Source organism: Dasypus novemcinctus, chromosome 9, assembly GCF_030445035.2.
Source record: "Dasypus novemcinctus isolate mDasNov1 chromosome 9, mDasNov1.1.hap2, whole genome shotgun sequence".
NCBI classification, from domain to species: domain Eukaryota; kingdom Metazoa; phylum Chordata; class Mammalia; order Cingulata; family Dasypodidae; genus Dasypus; species Dasypus novemcinctus.
Genome location: NC_080681.1, coordinates 80,952,053 through 80,966,831, shown reverse-complemented (window position 1 = coordinate 80,966,831; position 14,779 = coordinate 80,952,053). Strand labels below are relative to the sequence as shown.

General features: G+C 38.8%; 1 protein-coding gene across 9 annotated transcripts in view; it reads left to right on the top strand.

The window, feature by feature from the left end:
* Positions 1 to 14,779, top strand: part of OSBPL9 (oxysterol binding protein like 9) — a 201,250-nt gene that overhangs the window by 114,044 nt on the left and 72,427 nt on the right. The window lies entirely within an intron of this gene.

Genomic DNA, 14,779 nt, shown 5'->3' with positions numbered 1-14,779 from the left:
TCCACTTTCTTATAGTCCATATAGCATTCAGCTTTGTAATAATAATAATAATGCTTTCTGACTTTAAAGCACTTCTCATATGCTGGAAAACTGTGTGGGCTTTACATGCAATCACCTCTTTTAGTAATATACTATTATAACACTAGTGAAACTCCCTCTTAAGATTGTAGTTGTCATGAAGATAGAGAATTTATCTTACTGATAGTATATTTCCTATAGTGTCTTATGAAAGAGCCTAATAGGTGTGGTCCAAGCTTCTGAATATGGTCTGAGAAGCAGTATGTTTACAGTAGAAAAGCTTTAAAGCCAGGCAGACCAGAATTCAATCCTGGCTCTGCCCTCTTACTAACTGTATAAGCTGGGGTAAGTAAGTTATTTCTAGCTTCAGTTTCCTTATCTTAAAAAGTAGGTATAAAACCCAATATCCCTAACAAATAATGCCTAGCACATTAAAATTATTCAGCATATATTTGATCCAGTCTTCCTTCCATTCTAAGTGTAAATCCATCCAGAGCATCTCTATCTTTTCCCATTGCTCTTGCTCCTCTATTGGGTAATTAGGGTAGTCTGAAGATGGGGAAAAATAAAGTACCTTCTCTCCTTTCAACTTCTGTGGAAGTTGAGTTTCCAGTAATCATTTGAAACTTGTTGTCTGTTAGGTTATGGTATCTTTCTATGTCTGTACACCCAGTTAAATTAGGAGACTCCTTGAAGGAAGGCCATAGAGATTGCTCAGCCTCTTAATCCTCTCTTAGCCTGTAAGAGGTGTTCAGGAGATGTTTGACGATATGATTAACAGAGGGAAACAATTTGGATTCTTTATTTACTCTAGTAAGCTTTAGTATAAACTAAATGTGAGAGATTGCAAAGCAAGGGATTGACCATTAGAGGGAAACTCAGCCAACAGTATGTTGCATTCTTTAGCTTTTAGAGTATCCTGTAATCTACAAGGTAGAACAAACTATAGCTGCTTGTCTGGATGTCATATATGTATAAAAATCAGTTTTATAAACTTGAGTAAATTTATAAATATAAATTTATAAACGTGCAGACCCTAAATGCTGGTGTGGAAAATACTGTATCAAAATGTTAGTTAAATATTGGCAAACATAAAGATAGGTATAAATTTCTTAGGTTTAAAATCTTAATTATACATCTAAAAGAAAATTTCAAAGTACAAACAAAACTTAAAGCAGTAAAATATAAATTAGCATTAATTTAATGCGACGAGTTGATAATGCCTTGCTAAAAATTGGTCACTACTTACAATATGAAAACATTGCTATTAGGGGATAGATCCTTTTTACGTTTGTCTTGCATTCACTATTGGGTGGACTATGATGACTCCGTCATCTCACCACTTTTCTCTGTTCTAACTATTGGGAAACCTTCATGTGTAAAGCACACGTCATGAACTCATTTGGCCTTTGCTTCATACAGATACATTATTTACATGGTTAAAGCTCTTCTGTGACAAAGTCGTAGTACTTGGTGCCAACTTGATTTTAAAAAGAAACATGGACACTGAAATAATTTGGTAATATTTGGTTTTAAGGTTGTTCTGAGCTGATTCAGTGTGTGGTTATACTAATTTTTATAGGCTATCAGAAATGAAAACACAGAAGATAATGTAGAAACTTTTTTAGATCCCAGTTTGAAAACACTCATGTAGATGCTTTGAGTGTTTGACTTTATGCTTTATGATATAAAGGAATTATTATTTAAAGTATTTTATACCAGATGGCTTCTATGATTATTCTTTGGACCAGGAAATTTGGCTATATATTTGTCTTTGTATGTATAGTTTATATAGACCTTTGTAGACTCTATCTTAGGTGGTTATCATATTGGAATTTCATTACTTGTGTCTTGTAATTTTCCCCCTTTACTATTTGTTCACTATTCACTGGCTTAGACCTCTACAGAGAAAGGACTTGATACTTGGTGTAGGAATATGGGTGAGAAAAGAGTTGAGGGGAACATTTCTGTTAGGTACCTCACAGAAATGTCATTGAATTTGAGGTTAAAAAACATCATTATACATAAAGGACATGTGATAGGAGTCATATTGCTCATCATAATTGAGGCTGGAAAAGCAACAAAGCCATTTGAAACCTTTTCAAAAGAAAATTCTTTGTTCTGTGCTTTAGTTTCCTAACTGCCAGAACAAATACCATGCAATAAGTTGACTTAAATAATGGGAATTTATTTGCTCTGGTTTTGAGAATGGGGGGAATAAAAAATAAGGCATCTTCAAGGTAACACTTTCTCCCAGAAGACTGTGGCATTCTGGGGCTGGCTCCTGGTAATCCTTGGTCCTTGGCATATGGCAATGCATATGGTGCCTCTCCTGGTTTCTCCCTTCTCTTCCAGATTCCATTGACTTTGAGCTTATGTATGTATGCTCCCACGCTTTTCTTTTTCTGTGACCTTCTCTATAAGACCTTCAGTAATAGGATTAAGACCCATCTTGATTAAGCTGGGCTACTCCTTAACTGAAGCAACCTCATTTAAAGGTCCTGTTTACAATGGGTTCACACCTAAGAATGAATTAAGTTTATGTGTATGTTTTTCTGGGGTACATAACTCCAAGCTATCAAGGTATTATCATTACATAACTGCTAAACTTACAGACAAATGGATTTAGTATTTGAAGTGCAATTTAGGAGAATAGTTGAGAAATTAATGTTTAATATTAACATGCCTTGATTCCACCCTTCATTTTACTGTAATGATTTATGTGTCTAATTTGGTAGTAAAGATTAATAGAAATCTTTCGGGTGTTTTTTCTTAACTGTCAAGCTATATCACTGAAGATTAGATTTTTGAATGTACAGTTGTACCTGCAGCTTTCCCTATTGTGGTTTCACTATATCGCAGGTCGGCATAAGAAATTAAATTTGAAATTTTTGGAATTTTGCAGAAGTGACGGATGACAAATGAAGCCCAGCAAATGACACAGAGAAAGTTTAGTAACTCAAAAATGCATAAAATATACATAGAGTATTGTATAATATCACCTATAACCAAATACTTAACCCAAATTTTACAATAAGCTCCATAAAAGAAAAAGAAAATATTCAGACTTCTTCTCAGAGAGGGCCAAATAATTTTATGTAGATTTTCCAGATGGCGGAGGTGCCACGCCTCTCATTACCGCTATGTGGAAGGGATAATTATACATTTCAGTCTCTTGATACGTAAAGACCAATTTACTACCACTGTATTGTTTCCCTTGGCCTTATTAGATTTTTTTTTTTTTATCACATAGAATAATAGATGTGTTTTGTTTTTCTCTCTTGAAGCCTTTTGTTTCCCAAAGGATGACTGCAGTATAGATATGTTACCTCTTCCACAGGTAAACAAGTATAGAGAAGTAACCAATTTTTGGGGTTTCCTATAATAAAGATTCACCTAAGGGCTGTTTTCAATGTCTTTGCCATTACTCAGGGCTGATGAATTTCTGTCTCCTAAGTTGGAACTTAGGACTCATTTATCTTAGCGATTCTGTTGTACTTGTGGTGGCTTATCTATCTTGAATTCCTAGGAAACTAAGAACAGGTGGTCCAGTTTTATAGATAGCTGACAGTTATTCCTTTAACTGCCAGGAATTTATTTAACTTTGTGTATTTTTTTCATTTATTGAAGTATATCACTCATACATAAACAATATGTATGTAGTAATTGTTATGAACTTACAAAACATGCATAACATCATACAGTCCTCTCATACCTCATCCTACCATCAGTACCTTGCATTGTTGTGAAACATTTTTAACTAATGACTAAAGAGCATCCTCAAAATATTACTACTAACCACAGTACATTATATTTGGTGTATTTCCCCCCCAACCCACCCTATTATTATTTTCATATCATTTACACATGAACATACATAAACAGTAAGTGTATAGTAAAAGTTGTGACCTTAACAAAGCAAACATGCCTCACATCATACAGGGGTCCCATACATCAACACACCACCAACACCTTGCATTTTTATGAGACATTTGTTACAAATTATGAAAGAATACCGTCAAAATCTTACTACTAACTATAGTCCTTACCTTACATTTGGTGTATTTTTCCCCCAACCCACCTTATTATTATTATTATTTTTATCATGCTTTTTAAAAAAATTTATTTATTTTTAAGTCTTTTTTTAAATGTTACATTAAAAAAATATAAGAGGTCCCCATATACCCCTCACCCCCTCACCCCACTCCTCCCACATCAAAAACCTCTTTTATCATTGTGGGACATTCATTGCATTTGGCAAATACATTTTGGAGCACTGCTGCACCACATAGCTAATGGTTTACATTGTAGTTTATATTCTCCCCAAGTCCACCCAGTGGGCCATGGCAGAACATACAATGTCCAACATCACCCAGGTGGTACCTGCAGTACCACCCAGGACAACTCCAAGTCCTGAAAATGCCCCCACATCACATCTCTTCTTCCCTTTCCCTACCCTCAGCAGCTACCGTGGCCACTTTCTCCACATCAGTGCTATAATTTCTTCCATTACTAGTCACAATAGTTCCATAGTAGAATATCAGTAAGTCCACTCTAATCCATACTCTATTCCTCCGTCCTGTGGACCCTGGGATGGTTATGTCCATTCCACCTCTATATCGAGAGGGGGCTTAGATTCCATATGGATGATGGATGTAGTTCTCCTGCTTGTAGTTGTAGGCATTCTTGGCTCCCTGGTGTGGTGGTTGACCTTCTTCACCTCCTTGTTAGCTGGCCAGGGTAAGTCCAATAAGACAGAGGGTAGGAGTTGCAAGTCTGCGGAGGCTCAGGGCCTAACTGTCACATGGTAGATAAAATCCCAGGTACTGGTTCTCCTGAGGGCTACAGAAACCCACAGGTTCTATGGTCATGGCAGATGGCTCTGGGGATCAGTGCCATGTCAGTTGGCCCTACTTTGGAGTTTGTTTTCCTGAGTGTGATGGAGTTAGACTCAGATCTGACCTTTCTACACATGCCTCTTCTGTCACTTCTCCTGGATCTGTGGTTGTCGCTGGGGTTGATGTAAACTCAGGAGACCTGAATCTCTGAACTATTATTATTTTTAAAATATATGTTTACCACAGAAGTTGTAAATTTATAAAACAATCATGCACATGTGCAGAATTCCCATACAACAACCCTCTTATCAACACACCACACCGTGGTGGCACATTTGTTACAGATTATGAGATAATATTAATCAGATTATTACCAGGTCCAAAGCATACATTTGTATACTTTTTCTATACTCCCACATTATCAACCCCGTTTATCTTTGGCATAAATGCATGAATATTGCATTATTACTGTTAACCACAATCCACAGGTCATTCCGTTTGTACTTTTTCCACGCTTCTCCACATTCCCACCACTTGCAATAGTGAGGTACATCTGCTCTAGCTCACAAAGATACTCTTGTATCTGTACCATCAACCACAATTCTCATCCACCTGTAGGTTTACTGTGCTATTCAGTTCCTAGATTATGCTTTAGCTTTCTGTCAATTGGCATTTCCATCCCTAGATTACCCTTCTCAGCCACATTCCCATTTAAACCAGCTGCTACGCACTAAAATGTGTTACCATCAACTCTATACACTTCACACTTTTACAGTAAATTAAAACTTCTATGTACATTAAACAGTAGTAGTCCATCTAAGTCCTTTAAGAAACCACCACCTACCACCAAGTCTTGAAGATATTTTACTACATTTTCTTCTAGAAGGTTTATGGCTCTTGCTTTTATATTTAGGTTTTTGTTCCATTTTGATTTAAGTTTTGTATAAGGTGTGAGAAAGGGGTCCTCTTTCCTTCTTTGGCTATGGATATCCAGTTCTCCCAGCACCATTTGTTGAATGGACTGTTCTGCCCAAGCCGGATAGGGTTTTTTTTTTTAAGATTTATTTTTATGTATTCCTCTCCCCTTTCCCCCACCCCTTCAGTTGTCTGCTCTCTGTGTCCATTTGCTGTGTGTTCTCCTGTGTCCACTTGCATTCGTGTCAGCGGCACTGGGATTCTGTGTCTCTTTCTGTTGCATCATCTTGCTGCATCAGCTCTCTGTGTGTATGGCGCCACTCCTGGGCAGGCTGGACTTTCTTTTGTGCGGGGCAGCTCTCCTTATGTGGCACATTCCTTGTGTGTGGGGCTCCCCTACACGGGGGACACCTCTGCATGGCAGGGCACTGCTTGCACACATCAGCACTGTGCATGGACCAGCTCACCATATGGGTCAGGAGGCCCTGGGTTTGAACCCTTGACTTCCCATGTGGTACGTGAAGGCTCTATCCATTGAGCCAAGTCCGCTTCCCCTGGATAGGATTTGACCCTAGATGTGAGGGTCTGTTTCTGAACTATCAATTTGGTTTCATTGGTCTATGTGTCTGTCTTTATGCCAGTACCATGCTGATTTTACCACTGTAACTAGGTAATATGATTTAAAGTCTGGAAGTGATAGTCTTCCAACTTCACTTTTCCTTTTTAAGCTATTTCTGGCTATTCAGGATCCCTTACTCTTCCAAATAAATTTGATGACTGTACTTTCCATTTATTTAAAAAAGGCTGGTGGAATTTTTATCAGGATTGCACTGAATCTATATATCAATTTGAATAGAACTGACATCTTAATGATATTTAGTCTTCCAATTCTTTAGCATGGAATGTTCTTCCTATTATTTAAGTCTTTTTAAAATTTCTTTCAGTGATGAGTTCTAGTTTCTGAATATAAGTGCTTTACATCATTGGTTAAGTTTTTTCCTAAATATTTGGGTTTTATTTGTCATATTTTATTTTTACCACTTTTAGTTACTTTTACTGATATAATCTTCCTTTCTAGACTCTCTTCCAGGACTCTCACTCCTGTTTTTTCTTTTCAGGCTGTAGTACACCCTTTAGTATGACCTGCAAAGCTGGTCTCTTGGTTCCAAACTCTCTCAGTTACTATTTATCTGAATATTCTAAACTTGCCCTCATTTTGAAAGACAATCTTGCTGGATATAAGATTATTGGATGGAAGTTTTTCTCTTGCAATATCTTAAATATATCATACCACTGTCTTCTTGCCTCCATGGTTTCTGATGAGAAATCAGCACTTAATTTTCTTGGGTGTCCCTTATATATGATGCATTGCTTTTTTCTTGCTGCTCAGAATTCTCTCTTTGTCTCTGGCATTTGACATTCTGATTAGTATGTGTCTCAGAGTTCATCTATTCGGATTTATTTGGATGGGAGTATGTTGTGTTTCTTGGACATGGATATCTATGTCCTTCAAGAGGATTGGGAAATTTTCTACCATTATTTCTTCAAATATTTCTTCTGCCCCTTTTCCCTTCTCTTCTCCTTCTGGGATACCCATGACACATGTTTGCACATCTCTTGCTGCCATTCAATTCCCTGAGACCTTGTTCTATTTTTTCCATTCTTCATCTGTTCTTTTGTATGTTTGCTTTCAGAGGCTAGTTCTTCAGGCCCACTAATCCTTTCTTCTGCCTCCTCAAATCTATTATATGATTCCAGTGTATTTTTAATTTCATTTATTGTAGTTTTCATTCCCATGAAATCTATTTTTTCTAAGAATGCTCTCAATTTTTTTTTTTTTTAAGGTAATGGGACCAGGATTGAACCTAAGACCTCATATTGGTATGCCAGCACTCAACCACTTGAGCTATATCAGCTCCCCCAATATCTTCTTTATTTTATTTATTTTTCTTCCCATCTCCCCCCCCCCCCCCCGCCTTGGTTGTCTGTTCTCTGTGTCTATTTGCTGCATCTTCTTCTTTGTCCGCTTTTGTTGTCAGTGGCACAGGAATCTTTGTTTCTTTTTGTTGCATCATCTTGTTGTGTCAGCTCTCTGTGTGGGCGGCGCCATTCTTAGGCAGGCTGCACTTTTTTTCACACTGGGCGGCTCTCCTTACGGGGTGCACTTCTTGTGCGCGGGGCTCCTGTACGCGGGGACAACCCTGTGTGGCACGGCACTCCTTGCGTGCATCAGCACTGCGCATGGGCCAGCTCCACACAGGTCAAGTAGGCCTGGGGTTTGAACTGCGGACCTCCCATGTGGTAGATGGATGCCTTAACCACTGGGCCAAGTCCGCTTCCCCAATATCTTCTTAATATCCTTAATCTCTTTAGCCATCTCATTGAATTTGTTAAGGGGATTTGTTTGATCATCTGTGATTAGTTGTCTCAACTCCTGTATGTCATCTGGAGGCTTATCTTGTTCCTTTAACTGGGCCATATGTTCTAATTCTTTGTAATTCTTTGTTGGTATCTTGGCATCGGGCTCACTAGATGTATTTATACTGGGTGCAGTTTCTCTCTTTAGTTTAGGGCTTTCTTGCCCTTTCTCCCTTCTTGGTTGTGTATTAGGAGCCGAGGATGTAGTTGGTGCTGTAAGCTGTGGAGTCTCAAGCTGCCCTCATTTCCCCAGGGACCGATGAAGCCTCTCCCAACTTTGTCCTTTGCCAGGGGTAGAGACAGAGCCACAGCTGTATGTAATAATCCAAGGCATGCTTGTCTAGTCTATAGTTGCCAATAGAGAATGATGAAGCTTTAAGCCTCTTTCTCCCCTGCCTTGGGTGGGGATGGAGCTGCAGATGTGGACAGCAATCTCTGCCATGTGTGTTCAAAATGATCGCAGTTACCCGGTGGACTTCCCATTATTCAGTCTGCCTGCTGAATGTACCTGCAGTTACCTGGAGAGGCTGGTGCAGGACTCACCAGCTTCCTCCCTGCTAGATGTGGGGCTGAAGCCTAGGCTAGGGCTGCAGATGGAGCTGGGTGAAAGAAGCTGGTCCTTACCAGCCTTGTAATTTTTCAGTCAGCCCGGGTTCCCCTCATGCTGGGGCAGAGTAAAACTGGCAGCTACTGACCTCTTTCTGACTTGGACAGGTTCAAACTTTAGCTGTTCTTAGGATTATACTTTAGTCAGCCAAATTTACTAATTAGTAATTGTAGTTGGTGTCCAGCTGTCCCTTCCTTCCCTGTTTTTGGGAAATGGAACTTCCAACTCCAGCCACAGAACAGTTCCCTGAGGCAGCTTGTGGTGTTAGAGTAGGATGATCACTGGCTTCCGTGGTGTGGCCTGTATTTTCCCGGAAAGGCTGGCACAGGCCCCCCCAGCTTCCTCCCTGCCGGGGGTGGGGCTGGGGTTTATGCTAGAGCTGCAATCTGATCTGGGTGAAAAGAAGCCAGTCCCTACCAGCACTATGATTTTCCGTCCCTCTGCCTCCCCTTGTGCCAGGGGTGGAGTTAAAATGGCAGGTACTGGTCTCTTTCTGACTTGGACAGGTTCAAACTTCAGCTGTTCTTAGGATTATACTTTAGTCCACTGAATTTGCTCATCAGTAGCTGAAGTTGGTGCCTTGTAGTCTCTTCCTCCCGTTTTTTGGGGAAGTGGAGCTTCCAATTCCAGCCGCAGAATAGCTCCTGAGGCGGCTCGTGCCTCCAGTTGAGGATGGGCACCTGCCTGCATGGCATGGAGTGCTCTACTTATGAGTCTTCTCTGCAGATGGGCAGTTTCCTCCTTCCATTCTTTCAAGAATGTGGCAGGATGCTCTTCTGGTCTCCTGGATCCCCCAAACAGATGCTGAGCTGACTGTAGGAGCTCCTTACTCTGCTGCCAACTTGGTGGTTTTTTAACTTTGTGTTCTTATGGAAATCTTTAGAACTTATTATATATTTTCCTGCCTTCTCTTCACATACACAAAAAATATGTATTTTCAAATATTTTAAAGTAGTGAATGCTCACTTAAAGCACATAAAGAATACAGAAAAGTTACTTATTTGGCGAATATTTATTGAGCACTTACTATCTTGCATGCACTATTACTAGATGCAGATGATATAATTGGGAATAAGCTACATACGGTCCTTGCCTTTATGAAGTATAGTCTTGTAGACAGGAGAAAATAAAAACCATAATGAAGACTGACTTTTTTTAAAGCTACAATAAAATAAGGACATACATAATTCATGCTTCTAAATTTTTTAAACACTGTAGAGGTATATAAAATAAATTTTCCCGCACCCTTTCCCTAGGCATAAACCTATACTTCTTACTTGTTAACTTTCCAATCCTGATGTAAAGTTAAATTACATAAAAGATGGAATGTTTAAAATGAAAAGTGATTACAGAATACAAAGCCATTTCACTCATCTTGGCAAGGAGCTGTTTACTCCTAACCAAAGTTGACAATTCAAGTGTTTTTAATGAAAACTACAAGTTGTGTCAGCAGAAATTTACCTGTGAAAATTGGGGCAATAATACCTATCTAATATAATTTTTAAAATTAAATAGTACTAAAAGTCTCATATAAAAAAGGTAGAATCCTTCTGCCCCTCCACACTCTCTGTTCTGCTCTCTAGACATTTTTAACTCTCTTAGCTGTTTATTTCACTATTTTCATAGCATAAGTACCTGGCATTTCATTCATTCAACAGCCATTTATTAGGCCCCTAATACACCCCAGTCCCTGGGTGAGGAGATGCTAAGGATATAGCAGTGAACAAGACAGTACATTAATATAGCCATTATTGGGTTGTGTATTGTGAATTCATTCCTAACCTTGAATCAAATGTTACTAATGCATTGAGAATTATAGACAATTTACAAATTTTTGGATCAGAGTAGCCCTGGTCATAAGGTAGGGATTGCTTGTACCATATGCCAAGTACTGCATTTATTCTATCTGGCCAAATTTTCTACATGAAAATTTATTGGCTGACTTTCATTGTGAGACTTATCTGGTCAGATAAATTAGTGAAGCTATATACTCTGCATCAGAGAGATGTCTTTTAATGTTATCTGCTCCAATCATTTGGCCTGAGTTGCGAGGCAAATGCCTAGGGAAATATGACTTGACTTATATGTTTCTTTCTTTTTTTCTTCAATTGCTGCCCAAAGTATTTGTCATCTATGAGATGACATCAGAGCAGAATGTTATTTCAGGGTAGACATTATTGGGCTGTATAGAAGAAATAGTATTTTTGAAAGTAGGACATGAATGCCATATAGTTAAATTTTCTTTTCCTCTTAATAACTATTGGTTAAGTTTGCATATTTTTTACTCAATAAATTTCTTGCCATTTTAAAGTCCACCCTCCCATTGCAAAATTTAGTGTTTTGGTTTTTCTCGGATTGCATTTTATATGTCTTGATCACCATATTTTACTCTTCTTTAACCTGAATGAAGAAAATAGGCAGTGATTTAATTTAATCACTTAATAGCCTTAGTTAAGTTGCTCAAAGATAAGTGTTGAAGGTCCTTTTCATTCATGTGTTAGAAATCACTTGTCATATATGGGTTTTAGACATTGTTCACTTAAATTTCTTCTTAAACAACTTGCAGATTTCATTAAAAACAGTTGTCAAATGTGGGTAGAAGTACTACAACTTGTTAGCACAAGGTGGATAAATTTGCTTTGTATCGTATAATTGTTCTTTAAATTTAATTAATTAATTATTTATTTCTCTCCCCTTTCCCACCCCCCAGTTGTCTGCTCTCTGTGTCCATTCTCTATGTGTTCTTCTGTGTCTGCTTCTATTCTTTTAAAAAAAAAAAAGATTTCTTTCTTTCTCTTCCTTCCCTGCCCCCCCCCCCCCCCCCCCCCCCGTTGCCTGTTCTCTGTGTCTATTTGCTGCATCTTCTTTGTCCGCTTCTGTTGTTGTCAGTGGCACGGGAATCTGTGTTTCTTTTTGTGTGTCATCTTGTTGTTCAGCTCTGTGTGTGCGGCACCATTCCTGGGCAGGCTGCACTTTCTTTTGTGCTGGGCGGCTCTCTTTATGGGGCGCACTCCTTGCATGTTGGGCTCCCCTACACGGGGGACACCCGTGTGGCACGGCACTCCTTGTGTGCATCAGCACTGCGTGTGGGCCAGCCCCACACAGGTCAAGGAGGCCCGGGGTTTGAACTGCGGACCTCCCATGTGGCTGGCAGACGCCCTGTCCATTGGGCCAAGTCTACTTCCCTGCTTTTTATTTTAAATGAAAAAATGACCTCTCTACCTTTTGTGATACTAACTTTACACTAGGATTAGGAAAATGAGAATTTTGTCTAACAGATAGCATCTCTAGTATTAAACTGTGGAAAGGTAGCCTTTGGACTATAGCTATCACCTTTTTAAATATATAACTAGAATACAGAGTTTATATATATAGTTGAGAAAATTCAGTAGTATTGTTAGCATACTGTCATAAATCATATTCTCTGCTACCATTATCCTTAATCTTAACATCTATATGTATAGATAAAAATTAATGATAGTTGAGTCCATTCATATTTTTATTAGACGTTGACAATTTACACTATACTATCAAAAATGACTTTGCATTCATTAGGTTTTGAAACTACTGACCCCAGATGATGGTGATGGGAGATTTTGGAACACACACAAAGTCTGACAATTTGCTAGGCACTGTGTTAAATACAGATTCCTTGATGACTCCATATGTCTTTATGTCTAGTTGGGGAGATAAGACTTAAGCACATGGAAGAACTGGTAAGCAAAATTGTATGTATTATGTCTGCAGGGCCAAACAGTACAGTACATAGATTTAGAGTTGTAGGCTTTTTTTTTTTTTTTTCTTTCAGGCATAGAGACTGTATGATCAGCTAATATGGAATTAAATCCCTAGGGCTGCCAGGCACAAAAGTAATTGCTAGAAAAGCAAATATGAAAGGGAAATTTAAAAGGGTATTAGTGATGGTTAAGCATTGACCTTGCCCATCTGCTAAAATCAATATATTTTTCTCTGTCTCTGTTTATAGTTGAATTGATGTTTATCATAGAAATGATGTTTATTTTCAGAATGAATTACCATAGAAAATTCATTTATGAGTACATTATATATACAGCAGGTACTCTGCTAAATCCTTGGGATACAGTGTTGAACAAAATCAGATAGAATCCTTGCTTCTTCATTAAGCTTAGTCTAGTGGAGAAGATAAACATTAATCGAAGAATAACACATACAAAAAGCAGATCAGTGGCTGGCAAGATTGTGTGTAGAGGAACATGAGGGAAATTTTGGGGTGAGGGAAATGTTCTATGTCTTAAATGTTGTAGAGGTTACATGTGTGCATACATTTGTCAAAATATACTAAACCGTACATTTAAAATGGGTGCATTTTATTATATGTAAATTATGACTCAATAAAATTGGTTAAAATAGCACAAATGTAAACTTATAGTTGTGATAAGTTCTATAAAGGACAATTACATGGGCTGTGAGGTCATATAAGAAGAAGAATTGATATAGGAGTCCCTGAGAAAATGATGATAAGTAGAAGTTAACTAAGTGAAGGGTGGGAATTAGTGGCAAGGGGACATTGTGAAACAAAAAACAGTACGTGTAAGGCCCTGAGTTTGGAACATCCATGGCAAATTCAATAAATATGAAAAAGGCCGTTGTATGGAAGGTAGAAAATGAGGTAATGCAAGGTGTAAGGAAGAGCCAGGGGTAAGTAGGGACTAAACCTTGCAAACTCTTGTTAAAGATTTTGAGTTGTACACTAAGCACAATGGAAAGCCACTGAAGTTATTTAATTAGCGGTTGGGGTGGTGGTGGTGAGCGTTCTGAAATTGTTTTTGAAATACAACTCTGGCCATAATGTTGAGAATGGATTGCAGAGGCCACAGTAGATACAGGAAGTCTTTAGTGAAGAGATTATTTTAAAATGCTGCGGCCTGTAATAAGGTAGTGGTGATGGAGAGAAGTAGACAGAGCTGAAACTATTTAGGTGATAAAAATGATAGGGTTTAGTGATGGATGGAATATGAAGTGAGGGAAGTATCATGGATAACTGCTAGGTTTATGGATTGCACATTAGGATGGATGAAGGTGGTTTCATTTCAGGAGATAGGAAGCAGTGAGTGGAAAAGGATCATGCTTTTGAGGAATGGCTAAGGGAATAAGAGGATGCGTATGGTATTGGGATGTTTTGAATCCATTTATGTAAACTAAAGTTGTCTTTAACATTGAGTATAGAAGTTTAGCTTATATTTAGAAAACATTTAGTATGCCCTTTGTGCAGTATGCGCTATGATGCTTGATGAAGGTACTGGTATGGCTAATAAAAAATTAATTAATTTAGGAATTTAGTAGAGTCCTGGAAGGGAGAAGGATAGGTATACAAATAGCCGTAAGGAAGGAGATTGTCTTCCAGATCTACCTATCTATCAGTCAAATCATTTGTCATTTCTTGCATTTTGGATAAATCCTTATCGATGTCCTCTAAGCCCAAACTTTTGATATAATTTCAAGTTATACCATTTAGATTCCTGAAGCATCTTTACAAGCCACCTACATTCATTGTGGAGCTGTGGCACAACAGCTTTTGTTTATAAATAATAATCCCCATCTTCCCTTCCTCCTCCCACCCTCACCCTGTAGGCAAAACAACTTTGCGGAAGTAAGCAAAATCAGTTTTCAAAATGAAACTTCTGGGCTTAGGCTCCTCAGTTGCCGACATATTTTGGATGCGAGCTAGAAGCCGTCCGTGTAGGTGAAGCAAGTTTACTATGGTGACTGGGTTCTTTCCCAGTCGCCATCCAGTGGAATCCTGGGGCCGGAGCTCTGAGACCAAGCTGAGCTCTTTTGAGTGACAACCTTTCTGGGGGCGGTGCTGGCTCGGTGGGGTGACGGCCTCGTGTCCTGAAGAGTAGATCCAGATGCTGACGCTGAGAGCGCTGGCCCGGACTCCCTTAGGTGAGCTGTGGGGTCCAGACAGGGGCTGGAGGAGGCGAAGAGTGGGCCCTGGGTGCTG